The sequence below is a fragment of the Gossypium hirsutum genome, chromosome D01, assembly GCF_007990345.1.
Source record: "Gossypium hirsutum isolate 1008001.06 chromosome D01, Gossypium_hirsutum_v2.1, whole genome shotgun sequence".
NCBI lineage: Eukaryota > Viridiplantae > Streptophyta > Magnoliopsida > Malvales > Malvaceae > Gossypium > Gossypium hirsutum.
The window spans coordinates 59,229,682-59,247,427 of record NC_053437.1 but is presented as its reverse complement, the minus strand read 5'-3'; the positions used below and the strand labels follow the sequence as shown (position 1 = coordinate 59,247,427).

Below are 17,746 nucleotides of genomic sequence, written 5' to 3'. Positions count from 1 at the left end.
TTGATTTCATGGGCGAAAATAACCTTGATAAACTTGGGCAAGACATCGACGTGTGGCATGCCACACCCCTTGCGTGGCGCGACACGACACCCACTTCTAGCCTTGTGTCATTGATTTTGTGTTTTGATGTCTTGAGAAGCTTGTGCATCACTTGTCCTTTGCTTCCACGTCAATTGGGCCTTTATATCTTTATCCTACACACTTAATTAAACCAATTAGCACAACCTAAGGCCCGTGTCGACCTATTGGGTCGCAACACCTACAAAATGTGTTAAAAACACTTATTTTTATTAACTTGTTATCCTAAGAACGAAATAATAAAAACGTAAATTAAAATAATAAATTGCTTAGAAAATAATCTTCTTAAGTGTGGAATTGACCTGAATTGAATACTATATTTGATAACAGGTCACTTGCCCAAAGGATACTTACTATTATCTTCTATTGACAGGTTGTTCAGCATGTAACTTCAGTTTTGGAACCCCGTATTCTGATGATCAAGTTAGTAAATATTATTTAATAATATTTACGAGTTTATTATAGTGCTATATTGGATTTTGATATGATAAATTTGTTAATTAGACAATTAGTTAAAGTACAAGTGGTTTGACCTTAAAGTTAGTAGTTTTGGAAAATGAGGTATCGAGACATCGTTTTCGTAAATTGAGCTTGTAAATTTTTTATTAAATATTTACAAAGTTATTAAATAAGTGAATTGAATTTTGGGTAGGTAATTTTGTTGAATTAGTGACCAATTGAGGTAAAAAGACTAAATCGTAAAAGTAGTAAAAGATAACCGTTATAAATTTTTATTTGCTAAGGGATTAAAATAGTAAATAAAAGAAGGTTTAAATTGAGAGTTAAACCTATTTTTATAAAGATAATGGAAGGTAGGTGAAATTTGTTAATTAACTAATGTTAATATTATAGTAGAATTATTATTATATGTATAATAGATAAAATAAAAGAAAAACAAAAGGCATTAAGTTCATCCATCAGCCTTCATCACTGAAAACTCAAAGGAGAAAATCCAAACAACCATTATTAAGATTCAAGCTCTTCGGTCCATGCATGGTAAATAATTGCAAACCTGTTTTTCGTAAATTTTATATTTTTGAGACTGTTGTACCTTAATTTAGCTAGCTCAGGTATTAAATCGTAAAATTTTTAAAGTTTTAAAATATTGTCATTGATGGTTTTTTTATTTTTTTTCTTGTTAAATGGGTTGATGCTTAGAAATGAAATATGAGTAATTTGTATAGTGAAATTTGTTAATTTTGAGTATAAGGACTAAAATATGAACATGTCAAAACTGATATGAAATTTCAATAATTATTTTATTTAGAGGGTTGTACAGGGGTGAAATTGAAATCGTATTGAAAAAAGAAGCTTAGAATTTAAAGATATAACCATTTCGGTTTTAATGACTAAATTGAATAAAATGTAAAACTTTAAGGAAATTGTGTAAAATGAAATTAATTTGTCATATGCCTTGAATAGAATGTTATAATGTAATTGAAATTGATAATTGGTAACGAATTATTATAGATTAGGATTTAAATCAATCAGAAGTTAATCAAAAATAGGAGAAATTACAGATTAGTCCCTGACACTTTGTAGTTGTTGTTTTCCAGGTAAGTTTATATGGAACTTACTGTATTTTCTTATTATGCTTGAATTGTGTGGTTTTATTTATTAATTATATATATACAAATTTAATTTTAGTGACTTATGACATAAAAAGGAATACATGGGAAAATATGAGATTTGTGATAGATACTAATATATGTATTAATGAATGAATGTAAAATTTGTTTTACGAGAGTATGATATATATACATGGTGATTTGATGTTGTTAAAAGGTATATAAATATATAGTTTTGGCATATATTGGATTAAATTGATGATATGTGATTATGTTTTGAATTGTGGTTGGAATGATACAAAATGTGAGGAATAGAGTGAATTGTGTTAAATGATATTGATGTGTGATTTGTTATAATTTGTTGTAGAAGATGAAACTACTTTCTGTACTTAATGAGCTCATAGGAAAGCAATTTTGTTATGTTTTCATTTAGTTTTTACTTTTAGTCCTTAGGCAAAAAAATGAGCAATTTAGGTGATTTATATGACCTTATGGGCTAAGGTATGCCTAAAGGTAGACTAATATGTTTGGTAAGGCTGTAGGACATTATTTAAAGGCACAAAGACAGTGGACTGCCTGCGATGTTGCAACACGTAGCTTGAATATCGCAACACAACAAGCAAAATACATAAGGAGCAGTCTGCCATCAGTGTCGCGGCACAACCCTGAAGTTACGCTCTAACTAGTAAACTGCCATCAGTGTCATGACACATGCCAAAGGGTGTCATGAAGCCGACGCGACGTGGTCACTTAATGAACCAAGGGTGTTTCTGTTCGCACAATGAACTTTAATGAGAAATAGCTAGTCCTTTTAGGTCAAGGACTAACTGCCAAACCTCATCTTATAAATAGAATTACTCTGAATAGTTTAAGGGACAAATTTTACTTAGGTTTAATTTTACTTTCAATTGTAATTTAGCTTTCTCTCAGTTGTAACTTTATTTTAGGGGTGAGCAAAACTTGATTCGACTCGAAAAAATCGAAAAAAAATTGAATTTCGAGTTAAACGAATCGAGTTGTTCGAGTTAATCGAGTTATTCGAATCAACTCAATTTTTTTTTGAATTTCGAATTCGAATCGAGTTGAGTTTTCAAATTCGAATAAGTCGAATAATTCGAATAACTCGAATAATTCGAATAATTCGAATATCAAACTATAATATTTTACATTTTTACCCTATACTCCATAACTTTTTTAGTTTTCCCTCAAAACTTTTACTCTTTTACTCTTTCCCACTTTCCCCCCAAAACTTTTACTCCCCTCCCCTCCCAACCCCCCAATCTACCCAAAATCCATTTCCCACCAAAATTTTACTCTTCCATTTACTTTTTCTCAAAATTTTACTACCAAAAACCCTCAAAACCTTTTATTTTCCCCCAAAATTTTTACTCCCTCCCACTTTTCCCCTAAAACTTTTATTCTCTTCCCATCCCACCTCCCATCTACCCCAAACCCTCCCCCCTCCAATTTTTTTTAATATTTTCCCTCCAAAAATTTACTCCCTCTATTTACTTTCCCTCAAGTTTTTATTCCCCAAAACTTTTTATTTTTCCCCTAAACTTTTACTTCTCACCCTTTACTCTCAAATAAAAAATCAAAATTATCCAAAAAAAATCACTAAACATAAATAGTAATAATTTTATTTATATATACTATTTATATTATTAAATTAAATTTCACATTTTATATTATTTATATTATTGAATTGTTTAGTCATATTGAATATTTATATTAAAATTGAATTCTTAATTATGCCATAAAATATTCGTGCTAAAATTTTATATTGGTATCAATTTCACATTTTATTTTTAAAATAAATTTTATTAAAAATCATATTTTTATATTTAATATATTTTTTAATTCCAAAATACATAGTGACAAGAATCTAAAGATAATTGAAACAACTAAGCAAACAAATAAGCTAACTAGTATATAAAAAATTAATAAATAAATTATGAGGTGATAAAAGTTAATAAAAAATTTGATTAAGGTGGAAAAATTTTATTACGATGGGTGACAATGGTTACAAGGACCCAAAATTATTTTTTAAAATTCAATTCGTACAAATATATTCGATTCGATTCGATTCGAATTCCATCTCACTCGACTCGATTCGAGAAAACTTCAAATAAAGTTAGGATGATAAAATAAGATTCGAAAACTCGATTAACTCAAAAATTTTCAATTCGATTCGATTCGATCGAATGCTCACCCCTACTTTATTTCAGTTTATTTCGTTTTTCGCAAGATTTGGATTGTAGATCGATAAACTGTTCATAGATTATTGTTTGCGTTGTTATATTTACATAAGGATTCTTTTCATCTTTATTCTTGATATGTTCTTAATGTTTATCTTTCAAATCAATTATATTGCATGTGTTAGATCCATGGGGAACTAATCTAGTAAGGGAGATTGACGAGTCAATGCCGGATTAATTAACACCTATGTAAGGTTTCTTAGCAGATCAGTTGGTTAGGAAAGGAATAACCTAAAACCCTAGGCTTAAGGACACAATGAAGTAATGTAGGTAGGAATGAACCTGAAATCGATATTGCCTGCTGTGAAAACCTTACCCCTATCTAGTCTGACCTGTGACATCGAGAGATAAGTAGTTTTTGCTGACTCATTATGTTAGTGGAAGGTCGAGAGGCCCCGCTAGGTTAATGTGTAACATCCCGAGAAAGGGCCTGGAAGTTTTGGCCTTGCCAGCGAGAGTTCGACAATGCTTCAGCGAACAGGGAGTTCACTAGATAAATATCAGTAAGGAGTTCACCAGTGTTTTCATGAATCGATAGCCGTTAGAAGGATCAACAAGAAGTTCTCCAAATGAGTTTCAGCAAGGAGTTCGCCCGAAATTTAGCAATTTAGTATATGCCAAAAGATACGGTAAAGGGGTCCACTAGAATCATTGAAATCGTGTTCGCCAGTTTGTTTGGTAAGTTGGGGCTCGCCAGTTAAGTTACGAATTGGGGTTCGCCAGGTAAGTTGCGAACTAGGGATTGTCTAGTTAAATTCAAAGTCAGACTTAAATTAGGAAATAAAGATATGGTGTATCTAGGAACACTTTACGTACAAATAACACCTTTTCTAAGTCAAGTAGGGTATCCTAAGATTTTCAGGACACTTAGGCCTATAAATACGGCCCTTATTCCATGAGAGTTCTCTCATCGATATTCTGTTGTCATGTCTATTCTGAATCAAGTTCGTAGTAGCCAAGGTAAGCCTTTGTCTTGTTAGGGTTGATTGTCTAGAAAGCTAGGTTCACTTGCATGTGTGAATCTATAAGCTTTATGTGTTTAAGTAATTTGTGTGTTTATGTATGTTGTGAACCAGTCAGACCATCAACCATCAAAGATAAAGATAAAGCTAACTCGTTTAAATTCTCAAGCTTTTTTGGTGAGTGGTGAAGAGCTGCCTAAGTGTGGTAACTACCATGTTTTTCAGTACAAATGTTCAGGGTTCGTCACTTGTATGCGAACCTTTATGTTTTCAATAACCTTGTTTTTAAAACTAAGTTCTCTTCAAAACTCTATTTTCAATTTCTAAAACTCTGTCTTGAAGTAATATTTTTCAAATATAAGTTTTATGCGTGCTCCTATATGAGCCTATGTTTCAAGATATGTTTTTAAGATATGGTTTTACTAACTGTGTTTTTACGCACTGTTGTGCGAGCTATCTGAACAAGTGTTTTTCAAGCAAGCTCCCTATGCAAGCACTATGTGATAAGTTTCTATACGAGCTCATTTGCGAGTTTATATGTTGGGTATACTGGCATGCCATAGGATTGTGAGTACTCATCATAAGTTTTTTGTGATTTTGGGCATTGAGGCCTTGAGACATATGGAGAGATAAGGGAATGTCGAGTTGTACTTCATTCAACGGGACATGTTGGTGTACAGGAGAGTGCATTGTTTTGTGTTGCACTTGTGGGACTTGTTAAGGACTCTTTGAGTCATTCTGAGGTGTTATAAGGAGATCTACATATCCAACAGATTCTGATAAGATAAGTGTGGGCGAGAACATATTTTATGTTCCTCATCCATTATGATAAGACAAGTACGTGAGCATGTCTCATGCTATTTATAAGATATATTTTCAAACAAGAACAAGCTAAGATTTTAAAGTATGATTTTAGTAAGTACATGTAGAACTATTTTTCGAACTTATGTTTTCTGAGAAGCAGAATCTGTGAACTGGGTCTCGCATCTGTACGGTGAACCCAGTTCATGACATGATTTTAAGACTAAGTCTTCTTTCTATTTTAAACTCTGAGTTTTAAGCATACTTTGATGATTCTTGAGTATTTATTAAGTTCTCAATGAAATCACCCACTCTTCTCTTACTTCACAGGTAAGTAGGTCGCGGATGGCAAGATGCGAGGCAAATGGTCTAAGCGAGGCTAAGTCCTGAGTGGATATCAGCGAACTTAGGGAAGAAGTGATGGGATTTTATTTATGTAGATTTTGCTTGGGATTATTCTTGTTTGATTATCACTGCAGTTATTAGATTCAATTTCTTTAAATTTATTTTCCTTTTGTGAACCATGTATTAAAGTATTTAATTATCTTTTTTTATTATGGATAAAGTGGATGATTTTCATGCATAAGTGTTACGTTGTATTACCTTAACTTTTATCAAAATATGCGAGTTATATTTATTACTAAGTATTGTTTTCTGTGACCACTATATGTTTGTGACCCTAGAAAATTACATTCATACCCCTGTTAGCGATAGCCTTACTACTTAGCGAACCCCGGTAAATTTAGCGAACCCATATATGTATGCGAACTCGTGTGTTTATACGAACCCTATTATATTACTTAGCAAACCTATATTAAATGTTAGCATACAAACCTATATTACTGTATGCAAACTTAGGTTGATGTGCAAAGTCATATGTGATGCGATTATTGTATGCAAACTTAAGTTGATTGCTGCTATGCAAACCTATGTTGAGTGATGTTTACGAACCCTTAATTTGTTGTAGATTGATATGCGAACATTTCCTCTATTTGTTTTATAAGCTCGCATTTTTTATATTATATGCATGATGTTATGACATTCTGCTACAATGTGTGAAACTTAGAACAACTTCCATGTTTTGAATTTGTGGTGTGTTGGAGGTTAGGTTGGGAGTTAACGGAGAGTCACTCTGATGGCTAATCTGACATGCCAGATTCGGTTCAAACTTACTCGGTTGGGTTTGGGATGTTACATAATGACTAGCTAATCCCGAAGTAAGAGTTTATTATGAACACTTAAGAGAGTTAGTCTTCTATTGTTTAATATGATAAATTCTACAATTTTTTTCGTAATTATTTCTTTTTACTTTTATAGGATATCTTTTATCACTACCTTACGAATAATCATAATATAATTTAATTAAAGTACTAATTAGACCCGGTGTACTTTTAGTACTTCATTTTACAAATCTATATTACAACCTAGCTTGTATACTTGAGGACACTGCCTTAATTCCTATCTTTAGTTGCAGTATTCTCACTTCCGACTTTGGTACGTCGAGAGACGGTCAAGTTGTTGGCGTCGTTGCCGGGGAAACTTCACCACTAGATTGATTTTAATTTTTACGTTTAATAGGATAGCTAGAAAATTTTTAAATTATAGATACAATTTTATTTTTATTCTTATATTTATTAATTTAATTTACTAACTTCTTTCTTTTCTTTTTGGATTTCAGTGTATGACTCAGATTAGGGGCATACCTATAGAGCCAGTTAGTTATCCAGAAAGAATTATTTGCCGTAATCGACACCAGCAACAACAATAGAATATGCATAATAACCCGTTTGCTAGAATTTATCCACCATGCAATAATCCACTTTTGGAAGATCTGCACTTACAAGACTTACCATCACCATCACCACAATTTTCAATAAAGCCAACAATGGATCGAGAGGAATGCATGCTTTGGGATTATGCACTACCGAATCTAAATGTTGTATAGGGCAGTATCACAACACCGACAATTACAGCAAACCAATTTAAGGTAAAGTCAGCAATGATCCGAATGATTCAGAACAACCTACAGTTCAGAGGGACAATGATAGAGGACCCAAATCAATACTTAAAATAGTTTCTCCAACTTAGTGATACTTTCAAATTCAACGGGGTCACCGATGACACTATTCATCTTCAGTTGTTCCTTGTCTCTTTAATCGATAATGCCTTTTCTTGGTTAGATTCACAAGCACTAGGATCTATCAAAACATCGAATGAACTTGCAAAAATTATTTTGTACAAGTTCTTTCCTATCAGCAAAACAATCCAACTAAGAAGAGAGATCACGAGCTTCAAACAGATGGACGAAGAGAATTTTCATAAAGCTTGGGAGCAGTTTAAGTCACTGATACAAAGGTGTCGTCATCATGGTTTGCCTGGATGACTAAGGTTGCAAATGTGAAACATAAAAATATAACCCTAATCTGAAACAATTATGACAATTATAACAATTATAACCCTAATATGAAATGGGACAGCAACCAAGAAGGAGGTAATAGTTCTAACCAAAACATAAAAATATTACTTACCAACCTCCTTATTTATAGAAAACTCAAGAAAGGGCCAACACAAATGACTATATTGTATGTTGTAAAAGGCTAGACCGAATAGAGGGAGAAATGTAGTGAATGTGGACAGAAGTGCAATAAGTCCAGTCTAAGTGCATTCAAATGTGAACCACATTGACCAAAATTGAAAATAATATGAGCCAACTGATGAGTATGACGAGAGATATCAAAAGAAAAATTGGCACAAACATCCCAAGCAATAGAGAAAATAACCCTGAGAGAGACAAGAAGGAGCAAGTTAAAGCAATAGTGCTCATTTTGGGTAAAGTGTTGAGTACCCAAATAACCCTACTCAAGAGGTGAACAAAGGAGATGACGATGACCTTCATGAGGAGACCCTTTAAGCAGATGATGCTGACCGGAATATAGAAGCAGGACCAAAAATGGTAGCCCAACCGGTAGTTGAGTCAGAAGTTGACCAGAACATAGAACTTGTCCTCACGAAAATACCATTCCCATCACGGCTAGAGGAGAAATGAAAAAAGGATGAAGTGTAAATTTTAAGTTTTCTAAACTTATTTAAATCGCTTAATGTTAATTTGCCCCTTATTGATATGATAGAGAAAATTCCAAAATATGCAAAGTCCTTAAAAGAGAAAACGACTAGGCATAGAAAACTTAAAAAAAGAGAGATCAAATTAACTTAGACGCATCCTATAGTGAGAAGATAATTAAATAGATACCCCCAAAATTAAAAGACTCGGGAGTCTCACTATTCCGATAGAGATATGAGACATACACTTTAGCAAGACCTTATGTGACTTAGGAGTCAATATTAATCTAATGCACTTATCAACATATAAGAAACTCGGGTTAAGGGAGCTTAAAAACACGCATCACACTACAACTAGCTGACAGATCTTTGGTAAAACTGAAAAGGGTACTTGAAGATGTGTTGGTTAAAGTGTGTAATTTTATTATCCTTGTTGATTTTGTGATTTTAGATTTTGAGAAAGACTGTGAGATCCCTATTTTTCAGGGAAACCCTTTTTAGCCACATCTAAGTCCACCATTGACTTAGAGAACAACGAATTGATAATGAAAATTAATGCTGAGATTGAAATGTTTAAATGTGGTAACCTACAAAATGAGGGATGCGAGGAAAAATTAGGGAATAAATGCTATGAGATATCTGTAATCCCTAACGACCTTGATTCGGGAAATGTGTTTTATGTAATAAATGTAGGTCGAAAGAGAAAATTCAAAGAGTGAGATAAACAGAGCACGGTGCAGTGGCATGACAAACGATACTAATTAAATAGGATGAATTCGACAACCATACGTGAAAAAATTGCGGACAATTTATTTATTATGCTATAAATTAGTGTAATTTGATTATTGATGAACTCGAATGATTCTAATTAAATAGGATTAAGATATAAATTAGGACTAAGTAGGTAGAATATGACTTAATTTTATTAGAATTATTTAGAAATAAGGTATGAATATGCTAAACACCTTGAAAAAGAAGAAATCAGTCCAAAAATAAGGTTGGTGTCGTAACACAGAACCTCCTTGTCGTAACACTAACCACAAACTTGAGAAATTGAAAGATTCAACTTGATGTCGCAACACGGGTACCTCTGTGTCGTAACATCGAAGAGTTTAGCCATAGAACTTGAAAATGGGAAGGTTTGTTTCGACATCGAACCCCAATTTGTCGTGGAAGGTTTGTCGCGATAAGGAACCCTTGTCGGCCAAAATTTTGCAAGGTTTGACCCAACCCGCCGGCCAAAACCCTGATTCCATCTTATTTTAACTTTAAAAAACACCGTATATAAGTTTATTTAACACATGAACCACTCTTATTAAGCTTCTTAACCTTAAAAGCTTAAACCCTCCTTAAAACCATTTACTCTTAAACCCTTATTTCCACCCCTTTTTATTTTATTTTTGTTGCAATTCCTTTCTCTCTTCTTCAGTTCTTCTCTTATGCAAGTAACAAGCTACATGTCCATGGAGAATTTGCAACAAGACCATGAACAGAACTATAAGCATTCAGTGTAACAAGGTTAAGAGTTCCTTTTTCCATTTATTGCTGTATTGATTAATTAGAAATAGATTGCTTAGGTTCAAGTTCATCTAGTCAAAATTCATGAGAAACATGCCTCTTAGGCAGTTAGAAGAACTAATGAAAAAGAAATACCGATGAACGTAAGTCCCTCTAATTTTCCAAACGCAAACATCAAAAAATATTTTTGAACTACAAGGGAAGACGTTCATACAATAGTAGGGTTTCGAACCATTCCTAAACTTGTGTAAAGAAATTTGGGCATTAGTCTAGTATCATAGGTGGGAGGGATTTTGTTTAACTTCTAAAGAACCTACTATTATTCTGGTAGTATAGGAACTTTACGCATCATTTCGAAACCAGGAATCTAGGAGACCTTTGATAATGTTTGGGAAGACATAACAGTTAGGGGTCAATAGGTGCATATCACCTCTAAGGAAATTTGTGAATTTTAGAATGTACCATACTATAAGTTTGATTTTATTAATAACATTGATTTAACAGACTTCAAAAACATAGATATGGAAAAAATTGTGAATTATTAATCGAGGGTAGGGGTGAATGGAAGCTTCGACCGAGTACTGATGTCTCAACATCCTTTAACCAAGCAATTATTTTCCCCATTGCAAAAATATGGATGTAGTTTTTATGCACTCGAATTATACCTATTTTAAACGTATCTAATGTCAATATTTTTTGAGCTATTTTGTTATATCCTATTTTACAGAAGAAACAAGTATGCATCGAGAGGTGGATCTATCATAGTATGAAGTGATGCATAAGCGGCCAGAAGGTCGGGGTCATCTTTCCCCACCTAGTGACGACATTATGTAAAAAGGTCAGGGTTCCAATGGTAACTAAGAATAATTATAAGGCCAATCAAGGATTGGAACCAACATAAGAAACAAAAAAAAATAGATGTCTTGGGATCAATGAAAAGAAAAGTAACATCATTAGTTCGAAAGGGACTCGAAGGAAGTGGTATCCTAGACATGGAATGGGTAATATGGTGGATGCACAAAATGGGTTCGGTTGGACAAGAATTCGCAAGGAAAAATGGTAGCCCAATACCAAACTTGCCTCCTAACAAATACGGCTTGACGCAGGTCCACCAACAATCCGAGGAGGAAGAAGGGAATAATAAGGAAGGAGATGATGATGAGGACAAAGAGGAGGATGATATGGAGTAAGATTTTCTAGAGGATGACGATTACGAGGTAACATTCCAACCGTAAAGATCTTCGCACAAATGGTAAGTCATCCAAAGCCCAACTCAACAAACCCATTCATTGAGTGGAGGCTCATCACGAGCCTATGTTTCAAGCAGAAGGAAAGCTCCGATGGAGGGGTGGCAACCACCCAAATTTGATGATTGAACTTTATTTTTAATTTTTAATTTGAGAAACCGTAAAAAAATTAACTTAGATAATTTTCAATTTTTGTTTTAGATAAGGAGTAGGTTAACATTAGTATATATATGTTTTTTTTTATAAATTTTCTATGCATGAACTCCTACACGAAGAAAACACTACAATTACGAGCTTTAGCAAATAAGGAATGAGAAACTCACCATAAGGTTATGACAATGTCACGATCAATCAGGTAACTTTTTTCTTATTTTTGAGGGTTACATATTAAGGGCAATATGCTATCTAAAGTGTGTAGGGGTAACATAGGAATTTTTTTATTTTTAATTTTAGGAAATTTATTTTTATTTTTTTTAAATTTATTTTTCTTCTCTAATGTTTGCTTGAACTTGTACAAATACAAGTGATTGGTTAGGGGTATGTATATAGGTTGATTGTGTTTACTGTAAATTTGTCATGATAACGAATGATTTTAATTATCAATTAATAGACTAATTAGCTCTATATATTACATTGTGAATGGGCATTAAGTAATTGAGTATACCAAATGATAAAGAAAATATAGGAAAACGAGCATGTTAGTATGAATAATAGTTAACTAAAGTTGCGATTATTTAGTCGATTAAATTCATGAATATTGGAATACCTAGGGATGACCTAAGCCATTAATTGGTATAAACCAAGAGCCAAAAAGCCAACCTTATTCATCATTCTTTAGTATTTATATTTGAGCCAGAAATCACTTCTTGGGAAACCTTCATACGAAACCCTAAGTCAAAACTTGAATTATACTTATCCTTTTTCTTTGGTCCTCAAACTGCACCAACTTACACGTTGGACCATACGTATTGAGGGATAGGTAGAGACATAACAGTGATTTTGAAAGATTAGAGTGAAACAAGAATAAACAATGTGATATAGTAATTATAGGTCAAGCAAAGGTGTGCAAATAAAGAAAAATTTAGAAAAAAAAGTTAAAACGAGATGAAAAAGTACTAACTAAAGCAAGAAGCATTGTGAGTGAGAAAAGAGTAAAATAGTCAAAGTGATCCTAAAAAAAAGGTCACCAAAATAGAAAAACTCAATCATTAGTGCACAAAAACTTGTTAACCTAATCGCAGTTGCTATTGTTATATTGTGACTTCCTGCATGGATAAATAAGAAAGGTGAGAGAAGGACAAAAAAGACTGTAAGTGGGAAAGGGATACTAAATAGGGTGAATATGGAACAATATGATGTATCAAACTCATTTCATGCTTGAAACCGTTTTGATGAGCCCTGTTCTTGAATTCCATACCAAACTTAAGCCTCAGAATGTTACAAGCCAAAAAGTACTTGTGACCTAGGTAAGTCTATTTGTGAATGGACATTGCATTAAGTGATCGTAGTAATAGTTGTCTATATTATGCCAATATACTTGAAAACCCTATGTAATTCTCTTGATGGATTCATATATTTGGTGATCTTTTTGTTTATATGCTTTGTAATATATTGAACTTAGGTGTTTGAGGTTAATAGTGGCAAGTCATTTACATATCATGCCAGAAATATGCGTATTCACGGTTACTCCTATTTGCTTCGCTCCTAAACTAATATTTGGATCATACTTGTTAAAGGATCGTCATTTACTTTATGTTTTGCTTTTTATGTTTTTCTTGCTTGAGGACAAGCAATGACTTAAGTGTGGGGGAGTTTGATCTGCTGCAATTCGTTGCAACTGATTAAACTACTTTCTATACTTAATGAGCTCGTAGGGAAGAAATTTTGTTATATTTTTGTTTAGTTTTCACTTTTAGTCCTTAGGCAATAAAATGAGCAATTTAGGTGATTTTTATGACCTTGTGGGCCAAGGTAGGCCTAAAGCTAGACTAATATGTTTGGTGAGTGTGTAGGACATTATTTGAAGGCATAAAGATAGTAAACTACCCGCGATGTTGGAATAGGGAGTTTGGATGTCACAACACAACAAGCAGAAGACATAAGGAGTAGTCCACCATCAGTGTCGTAACACAACCCTGAAGTTATGCCCTAAATAGTAAATTGCCATCAGTGTCACGACACCGATGCAACGTGGTCACTTAATGGACCAAAGGTGTTTCTGTCCACACAATGAAATTTAATGAGAAATAGCCAACCATTTTAGGTCAATAACCACTTGCCAAACCTAGGCCTATAAATAGAATTGCTCTAAATAGTTTAATGGACCAGTTGCCAAACCTCGTCATGGACTTTTTTTTGGAAAAATTACATTTAAGTTCTAAGTTCGTTTTTGGTTCACAAGAATTTTATGAATTTTAAAAAAAAGTTCTACATGGAGATGATAGTCCACGTTTATTTCCTAAGAATGATAACCTTGGAAAAAATAACAATTATAAAATAAATATATAATATCACATCCATTCCCATATATAACTCAAAACATGCATAAAATCTAAAAAAATGTCACTTTCCATGTAATCAAATCATTCAAGAAGAAGAGAAATCTATTTTGATTATCTGTTTATACTTATAGGTATAGCGCAACCTGGCTCTGATAACAATTGATCGAAAACATGGATGCAACGGAAAATAGATTTGAGGAAAAATCAGAGTTTAAATTTTTTTCCAAAACAAGAACTTGGGGAAAAATAGGTTTGAAGAAAAATCATACCTTGTCGATTCGTATAGGATGAACGTTTAGATTGAATAGTCTAGTCTTCTCTGCTATCCTCAAGATAACGTCTACCGAGTGTGGGCTCGCTTTGATTAAAAAAAATTCACAAAATTATCAATGGGGCAATTTCATAATTTCTCTAAAATTTTTGTCCAAGTTGTAAATAAGAAAAATATCTCTAGAAATCTTCTGAAATAATTTCTTCAAAAAATTTTCTCTTTACAACTTTATCTTAAATTTAAGTCTGTGAAAAGTAATGACCCAAGGCTCTTTTTATATATGTAGAGTTTAAAGGGTTCAATTATGATTAAATTTAATCACTTTAATATTAAATTAATATAATACTTATCAAGATAAGTATTAGATTAAATTTAATGTTAAATCTATTAAATTAATTAAATATTTATCTACAAGATACATATTAAATTTATTTTAATATTAAGATAATCACTTTAATATTAAATTAATAAAATACTATCAAGATAAGTATCAAATTAAATTTAATATTAAATCTTATAAAATAATATTATTTTTGAAATAGTTAATCTCAAATCAAATAATTCGGTAGAGTCCTAGTAGGAGTGTGATTCCTCCACTGTTCAACCGCCAAAGGACCACCCTTCGGCCACCAGAATGTTGCAGTTGCCACCGACACCGTCGTATCCAGTGGTGTCATCGCAGGTGTGACACCCTCACAGCACCTCGAACCAATTCGACCTTTGCCGGTTCGGTCTGGGCCAATGATGGCCTAACCAGTCTAGACCGGTCCAACTATCAGTTGGATCGTTGACCCGATTTCACATACCAAACCCAGTTCAACCAGTTTTTGGGTCTCGATCTTGGTTTTGGGTTATCGAGCCCAATTTTCGATCTCAGGTCTAATTTTCAAGTTCAATTACCCATTGGGTCAATTATCTGACTTAAAAATTAATTTCCAAAAGTATCATATTTATTTCAATTAATTTGATTAATTTAATTAATTTTGCTTAATCAAAATTAATTTTCTCAAAAATCACTGAGATTTTTCAAAATTAAATTTTCAAGAAAATTCTTTAATCAAATTCTTTAATTGAACAATTTTCACGACCGCCTAATTTAACTCCACATCGAATAAATCGACTCAATTAAATTATTTCCAAAGTCAGAGAATTTTCTTCTAATTCAAATGTAGTCCGCTCGAGCTTTTATTGAGCTAACGGAGAGACTAATCAAACATATACAATTAGCCTCTAGTAATTTCAATTATGTCCAAAAGCATCATTCTGATAATTCACAATTTACTTAATTATGGAGTTAGTCCACAAGAAGTACCATGACTGAAAACTCCTTATTGTATACTATTTACGAAAGCAATTCATCCAACTGATTTATCCAATGACCTCGTCATGTGTGTTACCCTTATATGATATCATTTATTCATTTGAGTTAAATTTTTTCACTCAATACAAACCTATTTTATCTCATTGTCTTCATTGTGTCTTCTTAATGATTAATATGATTACTGTCAACAAATGACTGTGATAAATTGCTCATTTGAGAACAAGCAACCTGTGGCCACGTTACATATTTATCAATCCATACAATGCCAATGAGAGGATATTGTTAACTCTTTAATCGAGCTATGAATTTCATTGTTTCTAGTAAAACCATGACATACACAAGTCATGTCCCCAACATACCAGCTATGGGCTTAGTCATCTTTAGAGCATAAACATTCACTTATATCAAAGCACATGAGTTACATATGCATGATCAGTGACTAACTTAGGATTTAGGTAAATCACACCATGATTGTCACAATTGAATTAGTTCACAAATGGATTCAAAATTAATTCAACTTAGATCTAGTCTAATGCATCATTTTTCCAATGAAAACATCTGTCTCTACTTGTGGAATCAACTGCTCTGATAGCCAAGACTAGTCATCTCTCCAATTAGAATTGTAGACAACATAATAATCCTTCTAAGTATTTGAATCGAATGCTTACTTTGATTCTTTTACAGGATTACGAACTCGTTTAGATTATCTACTTAAGTAAGTTGTCTTTCTCTTAATATAAACAATCTTACGGTGCCACTTATTATCAGTTTGAACTTAGATAATCGATTAGCTAATATTTGTTTGTCATAATTTCGCTATGCATGTAAAACATGAAAGATAGAAACACAAAAGACATAATAGTGAAATGTGAAATTAACCTTATTTATTTATTCATCGTTCAAATATATAGAAAAAATTACGTGTTTACTACAATATAGGCACATTTCCCAACATGAAGGGCCCACTTGTCAACAACTAGTAAACAAAATTCTAATACTAGATTGGAAAGAACATGGAGGTATATATTTATGATTTTTTAGTTAAGAGTGCATCTATAGAGCAACAAATCTGGGACCTTTAGGAGGTATTTTAAACTATCAGGGAGTACAATATGAAGTGTAACTCATTGAAGTTTGCATTTGACATGGTAGCTAGAAAGCTATTGGGTTTCATTTAGCGATTGACAAGTAGGGTGGTGGCCCTTAATCAATTTATTTCAAAAATGGATAAAAGATGTTTACCATTGTTTAAGGCTCTTAAAGCACCTTTCAAGTGGATGGATTAATGTCAAATTTCTTTTTATCAAAAAAAGGTGTATTTAGGTTCCTCCCCCCACCCTTTCTTGGTTTCACCCTGGCCAAGCGATGTCTTGCAACTCTGCTTAGAGGCATTTAATGAGATTATCATTGTCGTCTGGGTAAAATGAAGTGGGAGCTTTCCATTTACTTGTTTATTACATGCGTGGGAGCTTTCCATTTACTTGTTTATTACATGCTTAGGTTTCTATACAATGATGAGGTAAATTATACTAGATTAGAGAATATAGTTTATGCACTAGTTTTCGTACCTTGGAAACTATGACAATATTGCTAGACGCACCTATCAAGGTGCTATCTGATTAATCTTTAAAAGAAACTCTAAAAAAAATTTGAGTCATCAAAAGAATGACTAAATGGAGCATTGACTTAAGGGAGTTTGGATTGGAGTTCTCTTATCGTAAGGCCATAAAAAACGTAAGTCTTGACAGATTTTGTAGTTGAAAAGGCGATTTCTTAACCCCTTTTCCATAAACCGAGTCCGTAAATATTAAATATGAATATTTACAGAGTTAGTATAAAATTATACTAAATTTTGGTCTAGCAAATTTTTTTGAATTAGTACTTAACTTAGATGTAGGGACTAAATTGTAAAAGTTCAATCGCTATAGGTTTTTTTATTGGCCAAAGGCTTAAGGACTTAAATTATAATTAACCAAAGGTCCAAAATGGAAATTAAACCATTTTGGGATGTGTTAGTGGATGATGGTGGCTTAAAATTAAAAAAAGATTAGTAAGTTAATTAAAAAAGATTAATTAAATAATTAATTATAAAGTATAAAGCCAAAATTTAGTTGAATGAAAGATAAATTTTCTTTCATCTCCTACCTTCAAACTGACCACC

The 17,746-nt window shown here is 32.7% G+C and overlaps 1 non-coding gene across 1 annotated transcript; it reads right to left on the bottom strand.

Annotated features, from left to right (window-relative positions):
* Positions 1 to 7,933: 7,933 nt before the first annotated feature.
* Positions 7,934 to 8,040, bottom strand: LOC121214202 (small nucleolar RNA R71). The gene has a single exon (XR_005909788.1). It is a non-coding gene; the product is annotated as a small nucleolar RNA R71 (small nucleolar RNA).
* Between the last annotated feature and the right edge of the window lie 9,706 nt (positions 8,041 to 17,746).